Here is a 12147-nt window from a genome sequence, read left to right as displayed (position 1 = left end):
TCTCATGTGTTTGATTTCATTTTCTGCATTTATTATGTCTTCCTCTTTATTGGTTTACCCCCCTAAATTCCTGAAAAATATTTGGTGACAAATTTATTCAGAACTTGAACATCTGAAAATTTTGGATGCTATAAAATCAAATGTTGATTTGTTGATTTTGTTGGATGTGGAATTATAGGTGAGGAATTATTTGCTACTAGTATTTTGAAGGCATTGCTTCATTGTCTTCTAATCTCCAATGTTGAGATATTCAACATTCTGATTACCCATTTTTTCTGAGACCTATTTTTTTCCTAGATCCCTGGTTCTCAACTGGGGGCAAATTTGCCACCCAGCAACATCTGGTAATGTGTGGAAACGTTTTTGATTGTCACAAGTGGAGGAGATGGTGCTAGTGGCATCTGGTGGGTAGAGGCCAGGGATGCTGCTAAACATTCTACAATGCACTGGACAGCCCCCTGCCCACAAAGAAGTATATGGCCCCAAATGCCAATAGTGTTGTAGCTGAGAAACCTCGCTCAAGATGAAATTAGGTCATATATTATCTCCATTGTTGTAGAATTTCTTAATTATGTGTCATAGTGTAAGAATTTTGTCGTTTATTGTGATAAATACCCAATGAGATTTGTCAATCTTGTGTAATGTGTTCTTTAGACTAAGACAGGATTTGGGATTTGTGTGTGTGTGTGTGTGTGTGTAATTTAAAAAATGATTTCCTCTATTCAGTGTTCTTTGTTTTCTTATTCTGTAACTCTTGTTAGTTGTATAGTGACCTCCTTGGTTGATATTTAATTTTTCTTAACATTTCTCTATTTACTATTTTTGTCTTTATTTCCCTGGATTCTAATAGATTTTCTCAACCTATTTTTTAACACTTCTGATTGAGTTTTAAGCTTTTGCTAGTATAGTTTTCCTCTCAAAAAGCTCTCTTGTTCTCTGAAGGTTCTTTCTATAGCTTTTGAGCTTTTAATTTTTAAATTGAGATGTGATTTACATACCCTAACAGTCACATTTTAAAGCTGTTCAGTGGTTTTTAGCATATTCAAACAGTTGTACAATCATTACTGCTGTCTAATTCCAGAACATTTTCATCACCCTGAAAAGAAACCTGGTTCCCATTAGTGGTTGGTTACTTTCCCTTCTCTCCTCCCTCTAGCCTTCAGCAACCACTTATCAACTTTATGTCTCTATGGATTTGTCTGTTCTGGACATTTTATATAAATGGAATCATACAACATGTAGCCTTTTGGGTCTGTCTTCATTCACTTAGCATGTTTCCAAGGTTCATCCATGTCATGGCACATATCAATACTTCATTCCTTTTTATGGCCAAATAATATTAATGTGGTATTGATGTACCACATTTTATCAGCTGATGGACGTTTGGGTTTGTTTCCACTTTTTCACTATTATGAATAATGCTGCTGTGAACATTCATGTACAAGTTTTTATGTGGATGTATGTTTTTGATCCTCTTGGGCATATACCCAGAATTAGAATTGCTAGGTCATAAATACAGTTACTCTGTTTAACTTCTTAAGAAATGTCAAACTGTTTTCCAAAGTAACTGTACCATTTAACATTCCCATTGACAGTGTAGGAGGGTTCCAGTTTCTCCTCACCAACACTTGTTATTTACTTTTTGATTATAGCTATCCTAGATGGTGTGAAGTAGTATCTCATTGTGGTTTGGTTTGCATTTCCCAGATGGCAAATGATGTTGAGCATCTTTTCATTTGCTTATTGACCATCTGAATACCTTCTTTGGAGAAATATCCACTCAAATGCTTTGCACATTTAAAAATAGGATTTTGGTCTTTTTATTGTTGAGTTGGAGTAGTTCTTTATTCTGGATACTAGACCCTTATTAGACATATGATTTACAAATATTTTCTCCTATTCTGTGGTTTGTCTTTTAAATTTATTGATAGTATCCTTTGAAGCACAAAAGATTTTTTTATTTTAATGAAACCCAATTTATTTATTTTTTCCTTTGGTTGCTTATTATGCTTTTGGTGTCATATCTAAAACATCACTGCCTAATCCAAAATCATGAAGATTTACACCTATGTTTTCTTCTAAGGGTTTTATAGTTTTAGCCCTTATACTTAGGTCTTTATCAATCAATGGCAGCCTTTTATTGTATCACAGAGGCTTGGTCTTTTCTTATACTTCTGAAGATATTAATTTTAAGGTTTTTAAAATTTTCCTTCTAATCCTAGCATTTCATTTTTCTTTAGTATTACTTTTATCCTCTCTGTCTTTGTTCTCCACTCTCATGTTAGAGACTTTCCTTTTTATGTATTATGCTGCTTGGCTGTCTGTTTTTTGTTTTTGTTCTTTTTCCATGAGACAATAAAAAGCTGATTAGGCACTGCATGTTTGGGTGGGACTAGTTGAGTGGTGGATCTCACCTTAGGATAATTAAATAGGAAAAAACATTTTGCTTGGGGACCAAAAGTTAATATCTGTAAATCTCTTCTCTTGGACCTATGTTGTTTTCCAGAGAAGAATTCAGTAAGAATGGGAGTAGTGGTGGAAGGTATTATAAGGAAGGCACTCAGCGCTCTGAGAGCTCGTTGGTTGGAAATGGGGTCTTAATCAGTATGTAGAATTTCTTTAATACTCTTCTCAATAAGGTCTCAGCCCTACTCTCAGTTGTGCTAGTGTCCCTCAGTCCAGCCCTGTCTATATAACATCTACAAATAGTGTACCTCCCATTTCCTGCCACTAAGAGAAAAGGGAGGGCACCTTGCTTCAGTGACTGGGGAAGGAATTCTCAGATACATGTAGTCCTTGTACAGATTTTCAGCCACTGTTGTTTTCAACCTCTCCTTGGACTCTCAATATGAATCATTACTTTGGCTGGATTTGATTTTCTTATTAATCCTACCCACCTGCACCCCTACTTTCTACTCTCATTTGACAACAGAAAAAAGTAAAATCTGTCCATAACCAATTGTTTGTATACTTTGCATCTTCCAAAAATTTTAGTGACTTTTCTCCCCTGCTGTTTACTCTTCTATTTTTTTGTCTTCATAGGTTCATTTATGTTAAACCTTTGCTCTCTATTGTTTAAATGAAGTTTCAGGGGGGAATTGATATAAACTGGTATGCTCAAACTGGAAATGATAATGCCATCCTTACTCTCAGTTATTTTATCCCAGCTTCCCCAAAACTGAATTATTTATAGTGCATCATCTCTTGGTTTACTGGATTTCATTAGGTGTAATCCTTTAGAGAAGAGTTTATAGGTGCTGTATTTCTTGAATTATCACATGCTTGAGAAGTGTTATTTAGCTGGGTATAAAATTCTTCAGTCAACTTTCTTCAGAGATTTGTTGATACCAAATATTACATTAACCCTTTCATCAGTTTCTCAGTTCATCTATAAATTGACTGAATTTTATCCTTAAGTAGTTTTTTTCAAAATAAGCACTCATGAATGCTAATGCAATGTTTTATAAATTCTTCCCTGTTTGCTGCATTATTATCTTTGTACTTGAACATCTCGGCTAGGTATAACATTATTGAGCCATAATATCTTTCCCTCAGAACCCTGAAGACATTTCCATTGTGTTCTGGTATTAAATGTTGATAAGCAGAAGTCTGAGGCTATTTTCTTCATCTGTAGATGACTTGCTTTCTACCCTTGAAATTCATTATCTTTATCAGGTTATGTCTTAATTTTGATACTTCTGTATTATCTTCCCTGGAGCTCGGTGTACCCTTTCAATCTGTTCTGTGCAGCTTCAAGTATGTCACTTATTTACTTATATATGGTAAGTATAAATGGTTTTTAACTCTGATAGTTCCCACATCTGAAGTTTGTATGGGTCTATTTCTGCTGTATTGTTTCTTATTCTTCTCATTTATGTTGTCTGTTTGTTCGTGTGAATTATATGGTTGACTGCACCTGAAAATTTATTTGTAGGGTGTCCTCAAAGCCTTGGTTGCATGTTCCATCTTTCAAAAGTGGTTTTCATTTGTTTTAGCCAGGATAGAAACACTATAAATAGGGGACCATCACAAACCAAGTTATAGCTTAAGGTTTCTTGCAAGTCAACCTATGCAGATTCAAAATACAAACACACATGAGGCCCACTCTGTAGCTACAATTTCCCCCGCATGTTTTCTCTTCTCTTTCTTCTGCTCTACTTAACACCAGGGAGCCTTCTATATAATTCCCTGGAGTTGAGGGGAGGGAGCAGGTTTAGATTTTTTTGGTGTTTACACTGTGTTTATATTGTGGATGTAGCCCTGTGGGGTCCCTTAAAATGGGCAGGATCTTCATATAATATGCTGCACCTCTGGCTGGCCCTGAGACTTGATTTGTATTTCTTTGATCTCACATCGCTTCTAATCAAAGCCCAAGGGAAAATGTTTTCACATGCCCTGAAAGAATTAGAAGTTTTGTTGTTTTGATATACTGTTTACCCTTCTATTACAGGCTTCCATCAAAAATTAGGCTATTGGGCTTCCCTGATGGTGCAGTAGTTGAGAGTCCGCCTGCCGATGCAGGGGACACGGCTTCGTGCCCCGGTCCGGGAAGATCCCACATGCCGCGGAGCGGCTGGGCCCGTGAGCCATGGCCGCTGAGCCTGTGCATGTGGAGCCTGTGCTCCACAATGGGAGAGGCCACAACAGTGAGAGGCCCGCGTACCGCAAAAAAAAAAAAAAAAAAAAAAAAAAAATTAGGCTATTTTCACCTCTTTAATATTTTAAGGTGATTTATTTTATTTTATTTTATTTCATTTTTTGGCTGGACCATGGGGCTTTCTGGATCTTAGTTCCCCAACCAGGGATCCAACCCAGGCCCCTGGCAGTGGAAGTGCAGCGTCCTAACCATTGGACCACCAGGGAATTCCCTAAAGTGATTTTTAAAAAGTCTTGTCCTGTCCATCACTTTTTATTGTTTTCCACATGAGGTTCATCTGAATTTTCATCAGTTTCAGAAATAAAAGGCTCTGCCTAATGTCTTTTCAATTTGAAGATTCAATTTTGCCATAATTTCAATGACATATTAGGCTATTTTTTCTTTGAATCCATTGAATATAATGTTCCATTCATTGGGTATTCTGCCCAGTCAAATCAATGATCTCCCTTCCCTATTAAATTATAAGCTCCTCATGGAGAGAGCTGTTTTTCTACTGTGTTTAGAAAAATACATACTGAAGTAATTATGGATGAATGAGTATTGAATAAATTAATGAATAAATTTCAATCTGTTATTTTATTGTCTGGCTTTATAAACTTAAAAACTATAACAAGGGCTTCCCTGGTGGCACAGTGGTTAAGAATCCGCCTGCCAATGCAAGGGACACAGGTTCAAGCCCTGGCCCGGGAAGATCCCACATGCCACGGGGCAACTAAGCCTGTGCGCCACAACTACTGAGCCTGAGCTCTAGAGCCTGCAAGCCACAACTACTGAGCCCACGTGCCACAACTACTGAAGCCTGCACACCTAGAGCCCATGCTCTGCAACAAGAGAAGCCATGACAATGAGAAGCCCGTGCACCGCAATGAAGAATAGCCCCCGCTCACCGCAAATAGAGAAAGCCCGCACCCAGCAACGAAGACCCAACACAGCCAAAAATAAAAAAAATTAATTTATTTTTAAAAAACTAACAAAATATTTTATTTATAAAATGCTTATATACTATTTACACTATTTGATACTTGCTTCATTCACCTAATTATGTATCATTTAGGATATGTGAGCCAAGGACTTCCCTGGTGGTCCAGCGGTTAAGACCCCATCTTTCCACTGGAGGGGGCACGGGTTCCATCCCTGGCCGGGGGGAACTGAGATCCCACATGCTGAGTGGTGTGGCCAAAAAGAAAAAAACAATGTGAGCCAGTTATCATCTTTTAAAATGTATGTGATGTTGAGCCCTTTTCTTATTTATCCACAGATAATTAAATTTTAAAAGTGATTTTTATCTACCATGTTGCCTGTGAGGGGCGAAAGAAAGTGTTTATGGCTCACTTTTAGACCATGCTCTGTTTTGTAAAAATATACACATTAAATTTATTAAAATTTTCATCCTTAGTCTCTCAGGAGTGCACCCATAATTTTTCATTCTTCCCTATTCTTAAACCAAGACATGTTAGCTTAAGAGAATAGTGCCTTAACTGCTTAATGAGTTTATATTTTACATCTTTTCCTTTACAAACTCTAATTGAGAAGCTCCTATTCCTTATAATTCAAGTGAAGGTATAAAACTGAATTATTCAGAGTTCAAGACAAAAACAAAAAAACAGAAACCATTCTACGTACATCTAACTAAAGGAAAAAAAAGAAATTTTATAGAGGGAATTAGTTGCTTACAAAATCAGAAGAACTGGACAAGCAGAAGCAAGAATCAACACTGAACTACTGGTTTTGAAGGCATACTACCATTGTTGCCATCGAGAAATTAGGAAGCTGCTGCTGCTGCTACTACCCAAACTGCTACTCCCACAACGGCCTCTCCTCTCCCACCTCCAAAATTGGTGACTACACAGTGGAACATAGAGTCTGGCTGCCGCAATGGCCTCCAGTTCCCCATGAAACTGATGGCTAGACACAGAAATGCTGACTTGGCTGCAAGCACTCACATCTTTCTGACCTGCTGGTCAGCAGCAATGACAACGTGAAGATGACCTTTGCCTGTCTTCAAAGGCTCATGTGAAGGCATCTCACTGGTAAAATCTAATTTACATCCAGAATAATAATTCAAAGGAGTCTGTAAAATGGAGTTTTAAGCTTTGCAGACCCTAAAATTTTTTAAAGTTAATAAAAAGAAGTAGGAATGGATGACAGGTGCCAATAGCACACTAGGGAAGCATCACTGGTTCAAAGGATCTTGTCCCAGAAATTGAATTTAGTACTTAATTGCTTTGAGGGCTAAACTTTCAGTGGAACAAGAATTTTTTGACTGCAAAACACACCACCAGGACTTCCCTGGTAGTGCAGTGCTTGAGACTCTGCCTGCCAATGCAGGGGACACGGGTTTGAGCCCTGGTCCGGGAAGATCCCACATGCCGTGGAGCAACTAAGCCCATAAGCCACAACTACTGAGCCTGTGTGCCGCAACTACTGAAGCCTGCATGCCTAGAGCCTGTGCTCTGCAACAAGAGAAGCCACCAGGATGAGAAGCCCACACACCGCAACAAAGAGTAGTCCCCACTCACTGCAACTAGAGAAAGCCCGCGCACAGCAACGAAGACCCAACACAGCCAAAAATAAATAAATAAAATAAATAAATTTTTAAAATAAATAAATAAATTTTTAAAATAAATAAATAAAACACACCACCAATATGGAGAAATACAATCATATGCTCCTCTAAAAACCAATCCAATCAGGCAATTTATTTGATCCTATCTCCTCCTAGTGGGTAGTGGGGGCTACAGCTGTGATCTGAGTGGGTATGGCATAGACTACTAATTTCACCCAAATATATGTTCTCTCATTATTTATTATTAACAGACTTCTCATTTTTAGCTGCCCATGTGGATATGTGGGCTATAGATTATACTTTCCAACTTCTGTTGTGGCTGGGTATGGTCTTATAACTAAGTTATGGCTGGTGAGACATGAGCACAAGTGCCATGGAATACTTCTTAGAAGCAGCCTTTTAAAAAGGAAGGCACAGCTTTCCCTTTCTCCTATTTGCTGGTCTGAATGGCAATGTAATAGCTGGATATTAGGCAGCTGTCTTGGACTGTGAGGTAAAGGTCATGTCCTGAAGATGGTAAAGCAACAAAATGGAATGGGACTGGGTCCCAGATATCATGCAGTGCATTTCAGCCACTAGCCTTATTTTATGAGAGAAAAATAAAATTCTATTTTGTATAAGCAGTTGTTGTTAGGGTTTTTCTATTATTTCAGGCTAAAATTATATAGAACATAATTCTAGCTGATATAGTAAGCTTTTTAAATAAGTGATATTTAAGGTAAGAACCAAAGAATGAATAGAGAAAATAGTGAGACTTACATGCATTTCTTAGAAATCAAGATTTATTAGAACAAATAGGCTAAGCAAACAACTCAGGATTCAAGAAAAACAATTTTAAAAATAAAGAAAATAAAAGAAATGGAATTTTTAAATATAAAAGCATAAATTACTTAAATAGAATAAAAATCACATAGATTTGACCAATTAAACACAAGTCTATTTCTCTGAAAAATTCAAGGGTGTTTTGAGATAAATTGGTGGATTGGACATGTGCCTTTAATTTGGCTCTCTCTAAAAATGCACTAACACAAAAGTGAAGAGATATTTTCAAAAATATAAATCTATAAGTATGGAGAGAATAAGGTATAAGACAGCAGATAAAAATCTTAGTAGCTGGAAAGCAGATGGATAACTTAGTAGAACTGATAAACCAACCACCCATCCTGAAGTAGGAAAAGCTGAGAACCAATCATGGTTAGACTGCAGGATTTTCAGAAGTATTGGATATCAGAACTATCAGCCCTAGACACTCTGGAAATGATGACAGGGTGCCAAATAAGGAGAATTGTGTTAAAATTGCCTGAGAATCAGTTAAATCTCTAATGGTCAAATCACTTTCCCTGACTCCAGTCATGGAGTAACCTACTTTCCCATCCCTAGCGTAAGTCTGGAGTTTTGTTTTCTGATGACTGAAGGAAAAGAGAGTCATCATATTAGAGGGTCCACAGTCAAAACTGAGGGCAGGGGTAATATGCGTAGTGGAAATAGGTGACCATCTAAACAGTGAATGTTGATTGTTAAAATGCTATTTTAGTCACTGGGACCAATTACAAATATTTCAGTTTTCCTCCCCTCAGACACATGGTAGAATTTCAATTCTATTTCCTCTTTAAAATACATGTGACTCATGCTGTGGAGCGGCTGGGCCCGTGAGCCATGGCCACTGGGCCTGCGCGTGCGGAGCCTGTGCTCCACAAAGGAAGAGGCCACAACAGTGAGAGGCCCGCGTACCGCAAAAAAAAAAAAAAAAAAAAATACACGTGGCTATGTAATTTCATTTCACCATTAAAATGGGAGAAGTGAAATATATTATTTCTGGGCTGGAGCTTTTGGAGACAGTGCATGGTTTAACACATTTACTTTGCCCACTATAGTGATCATGAAAGCCTTTGTGGAGACGGGAGTCTCCAGAAGCCTGGATCCCTCACTGACAGCTATGAGGAGGGTCCCATGCTGAACTGTATGGGACATGTAGTGCGAGAAAGAAATCAACCTTCATTGTGTTAAATCACTAAGATTTGGAGTAACTGTTTAGTACTGAAGCATAACCTAACCTATCCTGAATAATGCAGGCCTACACTCCACTTCCGCCATTCAATCCTTTACCTTTTCAATCTATACCTTTTTCTCCTGGGTAGGAGATTTTTATAAAGAGTTGGGGAATCTGACCAGTCGAAGTGAAAAGACCTAATCACACTGACACTGAGGTTTCTCCAACAACAAGAGCTCCCAGTTCACATTAGAGTAATAATCAGAATGGACAAGCCCTGATAACACGCTCAAAACTATTACTGAGCTCTTTAGTCTCCCAAACTAAATCAAGAACAGACACCTGAATGAGACTCCTAAAGAAAGTTTCTAAGAAGAAATATAGAAATAAAAACAAAGCAGTATGGTGTAAGGAATAGATCTTAATTTTATCTTTTTCCAAATAGTTATATAATTGATAAAAAACTTTATTAAAACCCTTTTCTCAATGGAAAAAAAAGAAATAAAAACAAAGCAAAGCAAAAAAAAAAATAGGGTAAATTGGAGAAAATAGAAAATTTCTAAGAGCAGGAGGAAATTAGTTTCCTAGATGAAACTGCTTACCAATTGTCCTGTACAATGGATGAAAATAAACTCAAAGACACATCAGTGTTTAATTTTCAAATGTTTGGGACAATGACAACATACTACAAGAAGAACTAAAAATACAGGTCTCAAAAAGAAGATATAAAATAAAATTCACCTTAGACTTCTTAACAAACACGTTGGTTTAGAGCTCATGGACAAAATATTTTAAAATTCTGAAGAAAAATTATTTCCAACCTAAAACTCTATAATTAGTCAAACTTACAATCAAGTTTGAGAGTAAAATAAAGATAATTTAATACACTCAAGGTCACAATAAAATTTACCTCTCATACACTGTTCTCTGGAAACTACTAGAAGATATCTATCAAAATGTGAGAGTAATCTAGGAGAGAGGAAGTAAGAAGAAAGCGAAAAGAGATGGTCCAAAGCAGAACAAGTGAGGGACTTCCCTGGTGGTCCAGTGGTTAAGACTCCATGCTCCCAGTGCAGGGAGCCCAGGTTCGATCCCTGGTCAGGGAACTAGATCCCACATGCCACAACTAAGAGCCCGCATGCTGCAACTAAAGATCCCACATGCCGCAATGAAGATCCTACATGCCACAACTAAGACACGGTGCAGCCAAATAAATAAATATTAAAACAAAACAAAACAAACAAACAAAAACCAAAGCAGAACAAGTAAAATGAATCTCCACATGATGTTGAAGGATGATCCCAGGATGACACTTGTCTCCAGTACAGTGAACAACTAGTCCAGTTTGGAGCTGTATGACTCAAGAGACAGGCATTTCAAAGGATATCATCAGCAAGTCCCCTGACATATCTTCAATCAGATGAAACTCTCGGAGGATGTGATCTCTTAAAGCTATAGAATAAACCAAAAAAGAGGAAGAATAAAATCCTTGAGATAGGAAACCCAATCAGAATAAAAGGCAAAGGGAATTCCAAGAATGACAGCAAAGGAAAGTTCCAGGATGAGACCTATGCAGCAGATGTAGGGAGCAACCACTCAATTTTAAGGAGAACTGATATCTCAGGAGACATGGGAATGACCATGTGGAAAATTGTATTGAGAGGAATTGGAAGTGTGAGAAGAATAGGTGACACATATCTAAAGAAAACCAAGCAAATGAAAAGGCAAGGCAATCATTAACTTCAAGAAAAAAAAAGTGGGACTTCCCTGCTGATGCAGTAGTTAAGAATCTGCCTGCCAATGCAGGGGACATGGGATAAAACTGGACAGCCAAATGCAAAATAATGAAACTAGACCACTATCTTACACCATACATAAATATCAACTCAAAATGGATTAAAGACTTGAATGTAAAACCCGAAACCATAAAACTCCCAGGAGAAAACATAGGCAGTATGCTCTTTGATATTGGTCTTAATTTGTTCCCGGATATGTCTCTTCAGACAAGGGAAACAAAAATGAAAATAAACAAATGGGACTACATCAAACTAAAAAGCTTCTGCACAGCAAAGGAAACCATCAACAAAACAAAAGGACAACCTAAAGAATGGGAGAAGATATTTGCAAATCATATATCCAATAAGGGGTTAATATCCAAAATATATAAAGACTCATATAACTCAACAAAAACAAAACAACCTGATTTAAAAATGAACAGAGGATCTGAACAGAGATTTTTCCAAAGAAGACAAAGAGATGGCCAACAGCCGCATCAAAAGATATTCAACCATCCCTAATTTTAAGGAAATGCAAATCAAAACCACAGTGAGATATCATCTCACACCCAATAGAATGGCTATTATCAAAAAGGCAAGAAATAACAAATGTTGGAGAGGATATGGAGAAAAGGGAATCCTCATATACTGTTGGTGGGAATGTAATTTGTGCAGCCACTATGGAAAACAGTATGGAGATTCCTCAAAAAACTAAGAATAGAACTACCATATGATGCAACTATTCCACTTCTGGATATTTACCTAAAGAAAATGAAAACACTAATTTAAAAAGATATATTCACCCCATGTTCATTGCAGCATTATTCAAAATAGCAAAGATATGGAAACAACCTAAGTGCCCATTGACAGATAAATGGATAAAGAAGATGTGACACACACGCATACAATGGAATACTACTCAGCACAAAAAAGATGAAATCTTGCCATCTGCTACAACATGGATGGACCCTGAAGATATTATCCTAAGTGAAATAAGTCAGAAGGAGAAAGACAAATACTGTATGATTTCACTCATATGTGAAATATAAAAAACCAAAATAAACTAACAAACCAAACCAAACAAAAACAAACATATAGATATAGAGAACAGAGTAAGTGGGACTTCCCTGGCAGTCCAATGGTTCAGACTCTGCCCTTC

General features: G+C 37.3%; 1 non-coding gene across 1 annotated transcript; it reads left to right on the top strand.

Moving 5' to 3' along the window:
- The first annotated feature begins 10246 nt into the window (after positions 1-10246).
- TRNAW-CCA (transfer RNA tryptophan (anticodon CCA)) lies at positions 10247-10319 on the top strand. The gene has a single exon. It is a non-coding gene; the product is annotated as a tRNA-Trp (tRNA).
- Positions 10320-12147: the final 1828 nt, after the last annotated feature.

Source organism: Delphinus delphis, chromosome 3 (assembly GCF_949987515.2).
Source record: "Delphinus delphis chromosome 3, mDelDel1.2, whole genome shotgun sequence".
In the NCBI taxonomy this organism is placed as follows: Eukaryota; Metazoa; Chordata; class Mammalia; order Artiodactyla; family Delphinidae; genus Delphinus; species Delphinus delphis.
The sequence above is the reverse complement of the archived record's forward strand: the minus strand, read 5'-3'. Positions and strand labels throughout refer to the sequence as shown.